This window comes from Alnus glutinosa, chromosome 8, assembly GCF_958979055.1.
Source record: "Alnus glutinosa chromosome 8, dhAlnGlut1.1, whole genome shotgun sequence".
NCBI lineage: Eukaryota > Viridiplantae > Streptophyta > Magnoliopsida > Fagales > Betulaceae > Alnus > Alnus glutinosa.
The window spans coordinates 1,489,735-1,506,792 of NC_084893.1; the positions used below are offsets into that span (position 1 = coordinate 1,489,735).

At 37.3% G+C, this 17,058-nt stretch overlaps 1 long non-coding RNA gene across 1 annotated transcript; it reads left to right on the forward strand.

Moving 5' to 3' along the window:
* Positions 1-1,063: 1,063 nt before the first annotated feature.
* LOC133874556 (uncharacterized) lies at positions 1,064-9,508 on the forward strand. The gene is made up of 6 exons (XR_009901321.1): positions 1,064-1,156; positions 7,193-7,322; positions 7,802-7,883; positions 7,973-8,105; positions 9,166-9,371; positions 9,479-9,508. It is a non-coding gene; the product is annotated as an uncharacterized LOC133874556 (long non-coding RNA).
* Positions 9,509-17,058: the final 7,550 nt, after the last annotated feature.

Consider the following 17,058-nt stretch of genomic DNA (forward strand, 5'->3'; position numbering starts at 1 on the left):
TTTTTATTATAATTTATTAGAAATTGATGTGATAGACTGACGGTCTATAATTAGTGAAATAAGTAAAAATATATGATTAATAAAAAAATTATCAATTAATTAAATTGAGAAGACAAATTTTTTCAATTTTTTTTTTTTTTAGTTTTTAATACTTTAATTTTTTTTTTAAAAAAAAAATTAAAGTTTTTAATTTTTTAATTTTTTTATATAATTAATAACACGTGTCTACTCTCCGGAGTTGACACGTGTCCAACCGTTAGTTTTTGGATAAAAAACTAACTTATGTACTAATTTCGTCTTTTTTCAAACTATGTAATACAAATAAAAGCACATAAGACAAAAAATAAAGTTTTTAAAACAAGATTTGTCATGTTTTATCAAGGCAACCCCAAGTCTTCTATGAAGAATCAATATTGTGCAATATGTCTAGAACCATATATTTTTTGGCCATTACACAAGCTGATATCCACCAAAATCAGTAAGAATTCACAAGCTAATCTGCCAACAACAAAAAACCTCCTATCATAGATGAATAAACAAATTAAGTAGGAAATCACAATTTCAGTATATTAATAACTTCCCAAAATACTAACTTTGTTGTAGCCATATACAAAAGCACATGTAGTACTCATTTACCATAGATGTTAATAACTAAAAAACAAATCACATATAGCCACGTACAACCATATCTTGTGCACTGCAATCTCAAAAAAAAAATACCACATCACATAAAAATTAGCAACTTCAAGAATTTCCATAGGCGTTGATGTTATATGCACCAAACACACTTGTAGTAAATGAACATACAGGATCTTGAAACATGGCAAATGTAATTGCAGAGGGATACTCCATAGTTGGCAAAAAAAACACCGTAAATAATTCACAAATAACAAAAATTAGATAAATGGGAAAAAAAGAAAAAAAAAATTTCACAAATAACGTAGATCTTTCTGAAGGTGTTTCTAGATCCAATGTATTTTATTGCATTGCCTGCCTTTCAACCTGATAATGCAGATGATTGTACAATCTGGACTTGTTAATAATTTCATGATCAATATTGCAGCCAAAACTGGTAGCAGTTTCAAATTCCATTTCATTTGTCAATCCTAAAGCACCTGTATATCCGCGCCTTGCTCAGGGGAAGTCTTGGGATGAGGTAAGTTTTTTTTTCCCCCAAGTTCTTGAAGAAATTTTGAGAGAAAGGTTTTTGTCAACTTGACTAAAAACCGTAGCATACTTCTTATTTATACTGATGTACAAGGTGTAGATACAAGGTAAGAATCACAAGGAAATCTGCGCCTAGTCTATAAGAGTACAAATCCAATTACAATCAATTACAAGAAAGGAAAGAATCAGACATGGAATAGAATGGACGTGCATAAGTCAAGTCTTGGACTGCACGTGTAGTCGTGTAAGGAAGTCCTTGAGCAGCACACAAAGGTCTTGGACAGTGCGCATGGTGAGAAAGGAAAGTTTCTGTGAACAGTTGGAATATGGATGCATATCTTCAATATTCCTTGCTGAATTAGGAGCCTTGATTGCAGGGACATATACTGGAGTAGGATCTGTGATTGCAGTAGAATCCGGATGCTTGTGTGTCACGGTATAGGCTGTGATCATGGCTGGATCTGATACTGATACGGGTGAATTGGCAGCTGCTGATGAGACTGCCAAGGTGGAGGAAGCAGCTGCTGATGAGGCTGTCAAGGTGGAGACAGGATGTACACTAACATCCCCCCGCAAGCTGATAGGGGGAGCAGCCACCAACAGCTTGTTCTTGAGAAAGGAGAAGCGGGCAGAAGACATACCCTTGGTAAATATGTCGGCCACCTGATCATGAGTAGAAATAAACCGGATGGAGATGTCCCCATTAAGCACCTTCTCACGAATGAAGTGGTAGTCCACCTCGATGTGTTTAGTACGGGCATGGAAAACGGGATTTGAGGCAAGGGCCAAGGCACTGAGGTTGTCACACCATAAGGTAGGAGCAGCTGGAAGAGGAATGCACAGCTCCTTGAACAGCATCCGAAGCCAAAACAACTCAGCGGTGGTGAGTGCTAAGGAGCGATACTCCGCTTCGGTGCTGGAACGAGAAACAACGGCTTGTTTCTTGGCACTCCAATATACCAAACAATTGCCAAGAAAAACACCAAAGCCAGATGTGGAGCGACGATCATCAGGGCTGCCTGCCCAATCCGAGTCAGAGTAAGCCTGCAAATGAAAGGAACCAGGCTTGTAGAGAAGGCCATGATCTGCGGTGTTCTTTAAGTATCGAAGAACCCTTTTAGCGGCTGTCCAGTGAGTAGTGGAAGGAGAGTGCATGTGCTGGCACAACTGGTTCACCGAGAAGGCAATCTCAGGCCGAGTGAGAGTACAATAGAGGAGAGCACCAACAACCTGGCGATACTCAGTGAGGTCCGGTAGGGGGTCCCCATCAAACTTGGACAATTTAGCTCCAGCAGGGCAAGGGGAGGTAGCAGGCTTTGCACCAAGCATGTTGGTGCGATGCAGCAAGTCCCGGATGTATTTAGCTTGACATAAGTGGAGAGAATCAGGGCAGCGAGTAGCTTGAATGCCCAAAAAGAAACCGAGAGGGCCCAAGTCCTTCACAGGAAACGTCCTTTGCAGTTGAGTAATGAGAGCAGTAAGAGCATCCATGTGGGTACCTGTAAGAACAATGTCATCAACATAGATTAGCATGTACACCTTAACAGCACCATGGATGAAGATGAATAAGGAGGAGTCCACCAAGGAGGCAGTAAAGCCAAGTTCCAGCAGTGAGGATGAGAGGCAAGTGAACCAAGCCCGTGGGGCTTGTTTGAGTCCATAGATGGACTTTCGAAGTCTGCATACAAAGTCAGGGTGTTCGGTGCTAACGAACCCTTGAGGTTGCTCCATGTAAACCTCTTCCAAGAGAGTACCATGCAAAAAGGCATTGGAGACATCCAATTGCCTTATTGGCCAATTAAAGTGCACGGCCATAGCTAAGACAATCCGGATAGTAGAAGGTTTAATAACCGGACTGAAGGTGTCCGTGTAGTCCACACCACTGAGTTGTTCAAACCCTTTGGCCACCAACCGAGCCTTGAACCGATCAATAGAACCATCCGGTCGTTGTTTGATCTTATACACCCATTTATTGCGGATGACATTGTGCCGAGGAGGGCGGGGACAAAGAGTCCAGGTGCCATTACCCACTAGAGCATCAAATTCCTGAGACATGGCAGTCTGCCATCGAGGGTCAGTGACTGCCTTAGAGAAACACGAAGGTTCAGCATCAGGTTGGGCAGCAAGGAAGGCAGTCGGAGGATGTTTGGTATGACAGAGGAGTTGGTAATCAGGAAAAGGTTTCGGCTTCAAAGAACCAGTGCGGGAGCGAGTTACCATAGGATGACTGGGAGGAGGGGGCACAGCAGTAGGTGAAGGAAGGGATATAGAAGAGGGGACAGCCTCAAGGGTAGGGAGAGGTAAGGTGGCAGCTGGAGTCAGGGGAGGCGCTGCAGGAGTAGCATTAGAAGGGTTAATATTAGGAGATGCAGAATCTGCACTGGTGGAAGAGGAAAGGGAAGGTTCAAGGGGAGGAACCGGAGATGAGGATAGGGACAGAGGAGTGCTGTCATGTGGGGCCAAAGCCTCTAAAACAGAGGTATTGGTAGTAGCTGAAGGGGAGCAAATAAATGATGGAGGAGCAGGAAAGCTTACCGGGAGCAACAGAGGAGAATCAGATGATGCATTGATCCTGGAGGGCAGCTTCAACGCGGCATGTTCCTTTGCAGGAAAAGAATGCTCATCAAAGATGACATGGCGTGAGAGATAGACCTTATCAGTAAGGGGATCAAGACACCTATAACCCGCATGACTATATCCCAAAAAAATACAGGACTTAGATCGGTATTCCAACTTGTGAGAGGTGTAGGGTCTAAGTAAGGGAAAACATTTACACCCGAAAACTCTAAGGAGGGAATAGTTTGGATGTCTGTGAAAAAGCTTCTCATAAGGGGAAGAGTGATCTAGAACAAGAGTGGGAAGCCTATTGATAATATAGACCGAGGTGAGGAAGGCATCGACCCAATACCGATTGGACAAACCACAATGAGCTAGAAGAGTGAGCCCGGTTTCAAGAATATGCCGGAGCTTTCTCTCAGCCAAACCGTTCTGCTGAGATGTGTGAGGACATGTCTTTCTGTGAAGGATACCATGCTTGGATAGATTCTGCTGAAAACGAAGAGAAGTAAATTCACCCCCTCCATCTGATTGGAGTTGCTTAATTTTGCAGCTGAATTGTGTTTCAACTAAAGTTTGAAATTTAATGAATGAGTCATAGGTTTCAGATTTGGTATGCAGAGGGTAGAACCATGTATATCGACTAAAGTCATCTATGAAGATGATGTAATACTTACAACCACTTATGGAAGGGACAGGAGATGTCCACAAATCAGTGTGCACAAGTTCAAGAGGAGACATGCTAGTGCGAGTGGATGCAGAGAAAGGGAGCTTTCTACTTTTGCCTAATTGGCATGAATCACAAAACTCAGTTTTATTCAAGTTCTCATTAAATGTAGGCAGTTTGTGTGCCTTTATTACACGAGAAACATTATTAAAAGAGGAGTGGCCTAGCCTATAATGCCACACGGATAAGGAAGTTCTCAAGCCTAGAAAAGCGGTTAGCAAGGGTTTGAATTTTGATGAAGCATTCTTGAACCGCAGAGGATACAACCCGTTTTCACTCCTTCCTGCCAGGAGGATTGCATGCGTCTGAAGGTCCTTCACAAAAAAATGAGTAGATGTTAGCACAAAATAACAATCATTGTCTTGACAGAATTTTTGGATAGACAATAATTTAGCTGCAGCATGTGGACAATGAAGGATGTTTTTAAGGTGAAAATCAGAATGAGGAGAATGAAGGATGGCTGAACCAGTGTTCTCTATGGCAAGTCCTCCTCCATTGCCGACTGCTACTGTCTCATTTCCCGGAAATGGTTGCTGCTGAAGGGACAAATTTTCCAGCTCGTTGGTGATGTGGGAGTTGGCTCCGCTGTCAGCAAACCACTGCTGATCATCATGAGTGTTGTTAAGGTGAGCCACCATGGCTGACAGTTGGGCTGGGGGATGTCTTCCCTGATATGAATGGTCCATTCTGTGGAAACAATCAAGGGCCTGGTGACTAGTTTTGCCACATATTTGGCAGGGAGACCGAGCAGCTGGAGGAAAGGTGCCATTAGCATGAGGAGAAGGTTGCTGTGGAGAAGCAGAAGAGCCATAGCTTGAAGAGCCCTTTGTCTGTCCAGGGCGTGGAAAGTACTTTCCAGGAGGATGCATCTTCCCTTTGCCTTTCCAGGATGAAGGGTTCTGTCTAGGAGGGCCACCAGGACGCTGCATGAAGAGTGCAAAATTGGAAGAATCCTGCACTGGTGTTTGCTGTTGGTTGAGCAACATCTCGTGGTTGAGGAGCTCATCCTGGAAATCTGCAAAAGAAAGAGGGTTATCCCTTGTTGCCAAACCATAGGATGTAACAAAGGCATTGAATGTTGGATTGAGCCCGCTGATAATGTAGGATATCAAGTCTTCATCATCAGTAGGCCTTCCTATCACAACAAGCTGATTAGCCCATCCTTTGGCCGTTTTGAGGTATTCAGCACAGGACTTAGATCCCTGGTGAAGGCTTTGAAGTTGGCGCTTCAGATGGGAAATTCTGGACCTGGATTGGGATGCAAACCGATTGGCTAGTGTGGTCCAAACCTGTCGAGAGGTGTGAAGACCATAGACACTAGCAAGAACCGACTCAGTGAGAGTCACATTGATCCAGCTAAGAAGGCATTGATCCTTCTTAATCCAAATAGAGTGTAATGGATTTGGGACTTCTTTCCCTTCATCATTAGTCAGGAAAGGAGGAGGGCAGGGTTCAGAACCATCCGCAATGCCCATCAACTCATGGCCTTTCAGTATAGGAACGATCTGAGAGAGCCAGAGTAAGTAGTTGTTTTCATCCAGTTTGTAGGTTAAAAACTGGTTGAAATTTGGTACCACAAAGGTGGTAGTGGGAGCAGGAACATTGTCATTGCTGCTAGAGGCCATTAGGAGGTTATTGGAACAAGAGAGAGGTGTTGAGCGGAAGTGAGAGGGAAGATCGAAGAGGTGTTAGCCTAAGAAGGCTCTGATACCATGAAGAAATTTTGAGAGAAAGGTTTTTGTCAACTTGACTAAAAACCGTAGCATACTTCTTATTTATACTGATGTACAAGGTGTAGATACAAGGTAAGAATCACAAGGAAATCTGCGCCTAGTCTATAAGAGTACAAATCCAATTACAATCAATTACAAGAAAGGAAAGAATCAGACATGGAATAGAATGGACGTGCATAAGTCAAGTCTTGGACTGCACGTGTAGTCGTGTAAGGAAGTCCTTGAGCAGCACACAAAGGTCTTGGACAGTGCGCATGGTGAGAAAGGAAAGTTTCTGTGAACAGTTGGAATATGGATGCATATCTTCAATATTCCTTGCTGAATTAGGAGCCTTGATTGCAGGGACATATACTGGAGTAGGATCTGTGATTGCAGTAGAATCCGGATGCTTGTGTGTCACGGTATAGGCTGTGATCATGGCTGGATCTGATACTGATACGGGTGAATTGGCAGCTGCTGATGAGACTGCCAAGGTGGAGGAAGCAGCTGCTGATGAGGCTGTCAAGGTGGAGACAGGATGTACACTAACAGTTCTGACCAAGTTCAAATGGACATTTATTATGAGTTCCAAAGCTAAATATTTGATACTGAGGGTCCTTTTTTAGATAGAGTAATGATTGAACACCATTCAAAGATACAACTTTTCACCACCTTGCCTATGTTGCAAGGTGGTCCCCCACTACTTTTTGAGTTTTTTTATTTTTTAAAAATAAATTGAAGTAGGGGACCACCTTACCACATAGGCAAGGTGGTGAAAAGTTATATCTTTGGGTGGTGTTCAATCATTACTCTTTGAGATAAATATTCCCATGGCAGATTCCACGGAGTGCATACTCTCTGGTTCTTCTTGAAAACTTTCCTGAATTAATTCTAAATCTGTAGGTGCTTGATGCTAGTACGTTTTACAAAAATCCTAGATTGCAACGTCAATGTTACGGTCACCGGTCAACTTTGTGTTTATGCCTTGTTGTGATATATGAACATTAAGCATGCAGAAATTTTTATGCAGATGACAGTTACCTGGACAAGTGGCTATGACATAAATGAAGCTGTCCCATTTGTTGAGTGGAGTATGAAGGGGCAATTTCCAGTTCGCTCCCCAGCTGGAACATTGACTTTTACTAGAAACAGCATGTGTGGTATGATTCAAAGTTCATCTACTCATGCAAAGTTAATTTTAGTTATAATCCAAGGCACCTTGATTGTCAACTCCATCACTATTTTCTGATCGAATATACCTTTTTGAATTCTACTTATCCCAGACTGCATGTAAATCAGTTTCTCTAGTTATTTATGCTATTTGAGAACACTTCAAGTTGTGTTTTCTCCTTATGCCTTTCAATAATAAATAACAGCTCACAGTGGCCATTTTTATGGCTTTTTCGAGTGTCCGGGAGTTTATGTTTGAAAGTCATACCATTTTATGACTATATATAATGTTAGAAAGTTTTGATAGTTAGGTTGCCGATGCATGTATTTTCTTGGCTTGTAATAGATTTGGAGCATGGACTCTTATCACTCACAAATTTTTTCACAACCTAGACCCTATTGCATACGGAAGTGCAATTAGTGCAGAATGTAGGCCTGTTCCATAAGGTGTTTCTTTGTTGCTCTGCAGGTTCACCTGCAAGGACGGTTGGCTGGCGTGATCCTGGTTTCATTCACACAAGTTTCTTAAAGAACTTGTAGCCGAACACTGTGTAGGCATTTCAAGATTCTTTTTCCTTGGCATAGAAGTGTTATGACAGGATAACTATCTATTCTGAAGGTTGCTGTGATCTATTTTCAGGTACACTTACAGGATGGGCCATATCTTATCAGATGGTTTAATTATCCGGAGCAAGTTATATTCATTCAAATCATCCCCATATCCTGGACAGGACTCATTACAGCGAGTTATTATATTTGGTGACTTGGGAAAGGTACTATCCTGTGTTGACTAAGAGAAATTTATAACGAGAAGGAAAAATAAAATTAACTTAGTGGCCTCTTTTTGGAAGGAGAAATTCGATGTTACCTAACTACACACCAAGTGCAGCATCAGGACATCCTTAAATTAAGATGTCAAACAGCATCTTGGTGGATTCTCACGTAAAATATAGAAGAAGAGATCAGATCTGACATGATACTGTTGGATTTTATGAGCCAGCACGATTTTCTAGGCCTGTCATTCCCTTTGGTCTTTCAACTTGATCAGATCATTCCTTAATGCTTTCAAATTCTCTTTATTCTATTTTTCTCTCATTTGCTGGTCCATATCATAAACTCTTTCAGTCGTTGGCAAATAATTTCATCCTTTTACTGGATAAGGCCATATTGGAAGAATTTTACTGTCATTTTGCTTTTAGGATGTTTGATAACTGAAATGAAATGGTCGTGCTACTTCTCTGCATATGCCACATACACATCCTTTTGGCACTGTTGCCTTCATCCTCACTTCAAAGAGGGTGCACAAGCATCGATTTATTTGTAACTTTTGGGTTGCTTCCTGTTCTTCTTGATTCAATTGGATTTTCCACCTTTGTCGATCACAACCGTGTATACTGTAAGGCCATATAAATGCTACAGATTTGCCACATGCACACACAGGTATCAATAATGAGGTCAAAGCTCAAGTCCAAATCCGAGTTTTCTTATATTGAAGCTAGTAGTGAATGGTTAAATCTAGGATTAAGTAAACAAAATCTTAAATCTATGTCTCATACCGCAGCACTTAATAACTGATGGGTACCACCTAATACATCTACTTGGAAAATGAGGAGGATAAGAATATCATTTCCCATTTCATTTTCTGTTTGCCAAACTAGAACAGAACTTGCACTTAGTCAGGTGCTTGAGACTGTAGCTAGGGATTCAAGACTCAAATGCAAGCCTTTCCCTAACATTTTCATGTTTGTTGTTATCAAAGAAATGTGAGTCAATTGAGTTTCTTGTGCTTGATGCACACATAAAGCAATCAACATTTCTTTTTGTGCCTTTCAGGGAGAGCGTGATGGCTCAAATGAGTATAGTAATTATCAACCAGGTTCGCTGAAAACTACTGACCAACTCATCAAGGACTTGGATAATATTGACATAGTTTTCCATATTGGAGACACATCATATGCAAATGGATAAATCTCGCAATGGGACCAATTCACTTCACAGGTGGAGCCCATTGCATCAACTGTCCCATATATGACTGGAAGGTTTGTGCCATTTCCATAACTTATAGCCTTCTGTACATAGTTTTGTTTTAGATATTACTTCATGAAACTGGTTGAAGAATCTTTTTTTTTCTTCATTTCTCCTGCAGTGGTAATCACGAGCGCGATTGGCCAAATACATATTCACTTTATGAACCATAACTAGCTTATAGGCTATAGCTAGCTCATCAAAGCACACAACAACATTCTTACAATCTTACGTAAGAAACAACTAAAGCTATATTGCAATACTTTTAATATTAATCCATCACCCCTCGGCCTAGCTTGTTGAAATCTTTTCCAAAGATATTAACCTCTTTTTTCCACTCCAATCATGAGGAATGTTCCTCTTTTGTTCTTGAGCTTATAAAAAGTGATGCCATCGTCTTTCTTCAGATTATTCTCACGAGCAAAGCCGCTCCAAGCCTCCAATTATGGGTGAGATGAGATCTGTTATCAGCACTTCTATAAAAAACAACTCCCCAACCCCAAGGTTTTCTTTCTGCCGTGTCATAGAAAGTAACGTCAATTTTAGTCCCTTGATCACCTTCAGAATTAATTGAACGAAAACCAAAATCAGGGGAAAAGAATATGTTCTCATATTGGTTCGGTATATAAACTTTATATTGAGTGTCACTTTCGATCTGACAACTCCTTATGAAACAGTTCATTTTGAGATATAAAATCCTCAAACATGCATTTGCAACATATTTCTGTGCTTCCATGACCTTCACATGATCCACTTGCAGCCATGGTTAATTAAATTCACGTTTCTGCAAATCTGAGTCAAAATCACAAGATCAGTCAAAATAAAGCAAATCCAAGAAAAAAATTTCAACAGTAAAGTAATATTCTTATCTTAACAATATATGTCCTATATATGCCATGATATTCACAGATAGATCGGGTTCAAACTTGAAATACGAAATGATATAAAAGATCTCCGAATAAAAATAAAAATAAAAATAAAATAAAGGTAGAAAAAAAAGTCCTTACAGCTAAAACAATTGCGAGTGCTATCCTATCCATAATAGTCAAAGGCTAGAAAACAAAAGAAATCAACGGAACAATAGAAATCAACGGGTGTGTAGAAAACAAAAGAAATCAACCGGGTGTGTGTGTGTGGGGAAGGAAAAGAAATAAGAAATATGTGTGTGTAAATAAAAGAAATAAGAAATATTTGTTGTACAACTCTTGACACAATTTCTATAATTTTAACAGCTTTTTTTTAAATTAATCATTGAATCTTTTACTACATGTGGGTCCTACTGCTACATATCCAATGATTGATATTTTTTTAAAAAAAAAAAAAAAAATTGTTAGAATTATATAAAGGTTATGTAAAAGTTATAAATGTATCATATCTCTATACGCAAGGAGCCGAAGACGACAACCAACAATTATTGGCAGCAGCTTCAGCTTGTCCTCATGCTCCAACCATGCGTTCTGAAGGGAGAGAGGGGCTGAGGGGGCAACTTTATGCGTAACATTTCAGTTTTACATTGAAAAGATAAACAGTTTTTGGCGGATAGCTTTGTTTACAAAAGACACTTTTTTATGTTAACGACACGTTTGGGTGTTTGATTTTTTGAAATCAAAATTTAACTATTATTTAGTGCACAAATTTCGAGACAAAAAAGATGTTTAGATGATTGATAAAATTTAAATTGTATTTAAAATCATGTTTAGGTGATAGTTGCATGGGAGTTTTTTTTTTCCTATAATTATGATATGAAATGATTGGAAGCATAAAAAATTATGTCAAATGATTAAAGTTATGAAAATTAATATAAAATAATTATTAATTTAATATAAATAAATTAACCAAAAAGCTCTATCTATAACAGAAGTTTTATCTGAACGATATATATATATATATATATATATAGAAAAGAAAGATGGACAAAAGCTTACAGGTCTCGTCGGATCCTGGTTCTAGCAGCTCTTCCCGAGTGAAGCATGCAGCATCCAAGCCAATCTATATGTAGACAAGTGTCACATCTAGCTACAGAACTATATCTGCTACCTACTTTCTCTTTCACACTAACATCTCTAGCACACTACGTTCATTAATAAAATTTTAGTTCTGTTTTTTTTTTTTTTTTTTTTTTTTTTAATGAAAACAGTAAGTAAAAAACTTAAAAATAATAATAATATTTAAGTACAAGTAGGAGCAACGGATATATATTTTCCAAAAGAACGAAGAGAAACAGAAAATAAGCACATTGCTAATCTTCTACTTTTTTTCTTTTTCTCTTTCTTTTTTTTTTTCTTTTTTTTTTCTTTTTTTTTTTGGTGGGTGTAAACTGTAAAGTTCATGTCTTATTCAGCCGATCATGGGGTTTGTCTGATGTTTTGTGCTCCACGCCTCAATTAAGCTGCCTGTTTTCACCGACCCTTATTCGGAATACGCCCCAATTAACAATATTTGCACGCCCATTCTCGTGGTTATTAAATGCAGTTATTATCCGTTATATGTATACGAGGTAATAACATTTTAGGTTTTGAAATTGTAATTCTTGCTTCTATAAATACAAAAAATATGCATTATTTATAGTTGAACACTATTATTTATATCACGTTTGCTAACCATTTTGCCATAAAATTTTCATCTCAAACATTATTTAGCTTCATACATCATTTATTTATAGTGGACAAAGGAAAATATATATATTAAAAACCATTATATATCCACGTATGAAATAACATCAAAACAATATTGTTTTAGTGTTATATATTAGATTTTCCGTATGTTGACTGTTCTAATCTTTGACCCACTTCATTCGCTATTCGTACACATACACATACACATGGTAGCCTCACGGCCCTCACCTTTGCCTTGCATACAAAAAATAGAACATATATATGATTTATCATGGATCGATGTTGACATGTTAATTGAATTAATTTGTCAACGTGACCTAGCCGACAAGCAGTTAAAGTTTAACTTCTTCTTATATATATTATTCGAATTTAGTGCTTAATTAAAAAAAAAAATAATAATATATATACATTTGATTTTATTCTCTCTTTGTCAGGCACCCCAAAAAAAAAAAAAAAAAAAGACATGTACAGTGTGTTTCACATAAATAGTAAGCAGTAAATTGATATCTCAGCAATTTGGATATATAGTATATTATGAGAGAACTTGTATAATAAATTTTAGACTATTTAGCTATCTAATCAGCCAAATAAATTCTATATAAACTTTTAATAATTTCGACAATAAATTATTGAATATTCCAATTAACTCAGCATGCCTCCAAATTCTAAGAATTCTAATTAGAGTAATGACTTTATGGAAAAAGACGACCATAAAGTGCAGATGGACTTTGAACTGGAATCTATTTTATGTCTAATTAATTTTAGACTATTTAGCTACCTAATCAGCCAAATAAATCTATATAAACTTTTAATAATTTCGACAATAAATTGTTGAATATTCCAATTAACTCAGCATGCCTCCAAATTCTGAGAATTCTAATTAGAGCGATGACTTTATGGAAAAAGACGACCATAAAGTGCAGATGGACTTTCAACTAGAATCTATTTTATGTCTAATTAAAGAAGTTTAAATCAAATAAAATAAAATAAAAAATGAGTTTTTTTTACATGTCTAGTGTCTACGGTAATCAACCTTTTGACACGTCACTAATTAGTGATGTGTGAAAAAGTGACACATCAATAAATAGTAAAATTGCCACATTGTTAAATTTAAAGTCAATTTAATTTAAAAAAATTATATCTATTATTGACGTGGCAAAATGTAACACGTTAATAAGTAGTGACATATCGAATTAAAACATCAATAAGTGTTGACGTGTTAAATTGGCACATAAAAAAATTTATGACCTGTGACATCTCACATCGTCTGAGAATGAGGATGTGCTTATATGTATAAATGCACCCTATATGACATAACGCGTTTTAAAGCCGTGATGGCAATGAACCTATCAGAACTCCGCAGTTAAGCGAGCCGCCGCGAGAGCAATTCCAGGATGGGTGACCTCCTGGGAAGTCTGGTATGGGGAGCCAAAAGCGGATAATATTGTGTCATTGGGGGTGGGTCGTTACATGACCAATCAATTCGCACGTAAAAAATTATTGACGTGCCAAATTAGTATGTCAACAGTTATTGATGTGCTAAATTCACTCATCAAAAAATTATTGACACGTAGTTTTGACAAGTCAATAATTTATTGACGTGTTGAATTGACACGTCAATAATTATTGACGTGTTATTATTTCACATGTCAAAAATTAATTAATTAATATTTAGTTGGTATACCTTATAGTTAGTTTTTAATTGGCTGCATTATGTTAACAAAATCACTATTATGTAAGGTTGCTGCTTTATACAGGGTTGCCGTTTTATTCAGAGTCTTAAGATGGGAAGGGTCTTAATATGATAAGTATCAGTGTCACAAGCATCAAGAAGACAATTTCTGATTTCTAGGAAGATTCTACACACGTCTCAGTATTTTTATCATAACTTTTTGTTCAAATATCGGATTGAGATGAAATTAGTGTCGTTGGAAAGCTAAGAAAAAATGTTACAACTTGAACGTCTGGACGGCCAAGAGAAACATCCGAATGGAAAGTGAGTGCGTCCGGAATTCCTTCAGACACAGAAACAGCTAGCAACTGTCCGGACGCAGCCCAAAGAACTTCGAATCAGAATTGTAAAAGATCTTTTAAAGCCTATAAATAGAGGTATCTAGGCATGTAATAATTATGAATTCAGTATTGAATTCTTCTGTACTTAGAGATGGTGTTCAAATAGAAATTGTGAAGATCTACTAGCTCTTTAAGTGTTGTCCAGTGTGTGACTTGTTCGTGTTGAAGTCTATCTTAGGGAGGAGCCCTAAGGTAAATGAATCCATTAAAGACTCCTTCAAGTATGTGACTTGGTTGTGAGGTATTCATGTTCGGTTACGTGTTAGAGTGCAAGATACGATCGCTGCATAAGGGTATGTGAGTGTTATTGTCTTATTACTAGCTTTGTCTTCTAAATAGTGGATTTTCTGGGTTTGGCTGCCCCGGAGTGATTTTTCTCTTAATTGAGTTTTCACTTCGTTAACAAAATATATGTCTCTTTTAATTTTGCACTTTTGATATTTTGTTACACGTTGCACACACACAGAGTAAATTAGAAGTCTCTTTATTTTTCAATTGGTATCAGAGCGGGTACACTCTTTTTGGACTAATCTCCTGAGTGTGATCCATATTTTTGTTGACTTCTTTTATCATGAATTCTTCTATGTTATTTAAAGAGAATTCTGATACTGAGCTCCTTGAGAATTTTCTTAAACTGTGTAAAAATTCTAAAAATTCCAATAAATAGCTCAAAAAGGTTAAGCAAGAAAAAGAGTCTTTAATCATTAAATTGTTTGAATCACATGCTTTAATTGACTATTTAAAATCTGAGAATACCATGCTATTTGACATTATTAATACACTTGAGAATAAATTAAAAGAGAATATGAAGGTCTTTTGAAAAAAATTCTCTAGTAATAATTTAAAAAGCATGTTTTGCATTCATTCAGATATTTCTAACAAGCCTGACTTAATTGTTAATGATTTGAGTGCTTCTACTTCATTTGCTTATGATTTTGAATTAGATTCTATTGTTATTAAGCCTGTGAGAGTAGATACTACTTGTTTGGATAATTCTGAAATTCCTTGCCTAAATAATTGTGTGAAGCCTAAATCCAAAGATACAGGTACACAAGCTCATGATAAGTTTGTCCCTACATGTCATAATTATGAGAAGGTTGGTCACATTAGACCAAATTATTTTTTGTTAAAAACCCACAGATCTTGGATTAAGCAGGATACTCCGAGGAAATTTAAAGTTGAAAAATCTTCCTCATTCAAATATGTCCCTCCACACAGGGGACATATAAAAAGTAAGGACAGTGTTATTTGTAAGAATGCTAACCTAAAATCTGCAAAGACTGTCAAGAAGCAATCAAACAAAAGAAGTTTACCCACCTATCATCACTGCGACATCACCGGTCACATCCGACGCAGATGTCCACAGCTCCAGGCTCAGAAGTCGAAGGTTCAGATGGAGCTGCTAACAAGAGCTGCATCAGGCACTCTACCTCCGACGGCATGTCAGGCTCCATGGCATCAGCAGAAGTTTGTTCTTACCAATTAGAGTAGCAAACCAAAGAAGAACAAATCAAGGTGCTACAAGAGAAAGTCGTAGAAGCCCAATAGCAAACATGGCTATGAGGGGTTGCTGAGTCTGATGCAAAGTATGCTAAAGAGAATGGCCAACATGGACAAAACCAGTAAACCACCTCCACGGGTCAAGTAGGTGTGGGTCAAGAATGATGAGATCATTCACCCCTCGAGGGGGAGTGTACTCACCTAGTAAATGTGAAGTCTCACCTAGTAAATGTGAAGTCTCACCATGACTACGATTTTGGTTCCTAAATCCTAGTGCATGTCAGGTATGTTTGCATTGCATTGTTTATCATGTCACATCTTATTCAAAGCCTTGCATTCTATTAGAGGAACCATTTATTTTATCTTGTTGTCTTGAGAAATTTCTGTAGGTACTATTTGGGAATGACAGAAAAAGCACATCAGGCTGTTGTTTTTCTGTCTTGATAAATTATGAACCTTTCGTGTGAACATGTTTGATTTTATCACACATGCTAGAAGGTGTTTTTGTGTTTATCTAGCATGTTTTTGTTGTTTTTCTGTCTTTTTTTTTTCAACATAAAAAAATAAAAAATAAAAAAATAAAAAATGAGAAGATGCAGAAATTTTTTTTTTCTTTTGTTTTGATAGCGTTTTAGATATTGCATGTATTTTTGTTTGAGATAACATTAAAAAAAAAAAAAAGAATAAAAAAAAGGAGAAGATGCAGAATTTTTATTTTTTTTATTTTGACAGCTTTTCAGATATTGCATATATTTTTGCTTGATATCTTAGTTCATTTTCCATTGATTGACTATACTTATATATGATTGAGAGTTTACACTTGATATTTGCTAAGTTTTCATGTTGCATCTTAATAATAGATAGTTGCTTTTCATGTGATGAAAAATTGTGCATTATCCAAAGTTTCCCTAAGGTAATTTTTTTTTTCTCTCTGATTTTTAGCTTCTGAAAATTTTGATAACGGAAAGATTTTTTTTGCTAAGATGATCAAATTGACCAACCCGCTAGTTGAACCTAAAACCTAAAAATTCTGGCATTTTCTCTAGATTGCAGCACCAAGTGATAAAAAGCATTCAAAAATCAATAAATATGGATAAATAAAAAATCCACTGCTTATTGTGCTATAAATATGTTTTTGAACTTGTCCCTATAGAAACAGTCAGTGACCAAATCATTGCGAAAATAGACGGTCACTAAAGGACTAAGTAAAAGAAAAGTGATGTATCTTAAGGGGAGTGTATTAGACGAGGGTAATTAGGCCCAAGTAAAATAAGGTTTGACTTTTAACTAATCTCACATTAATTTTCTCTCTTGTTTAGAAAATTCAGTAGCTTTGAATCATATCAGCAAACTTCATACCTTATTGAGAAAGCTTTTACACACACAGGCATTGCATGAGTTGAGTAATCTATTTAAAATTTCTATCTGCAAGGAAGTTTGTGTTAATTGAATACTTAATTCTCAATTATATCTTTGCATATTTTTGATTTGTCATTTGACTATCTTATCAATT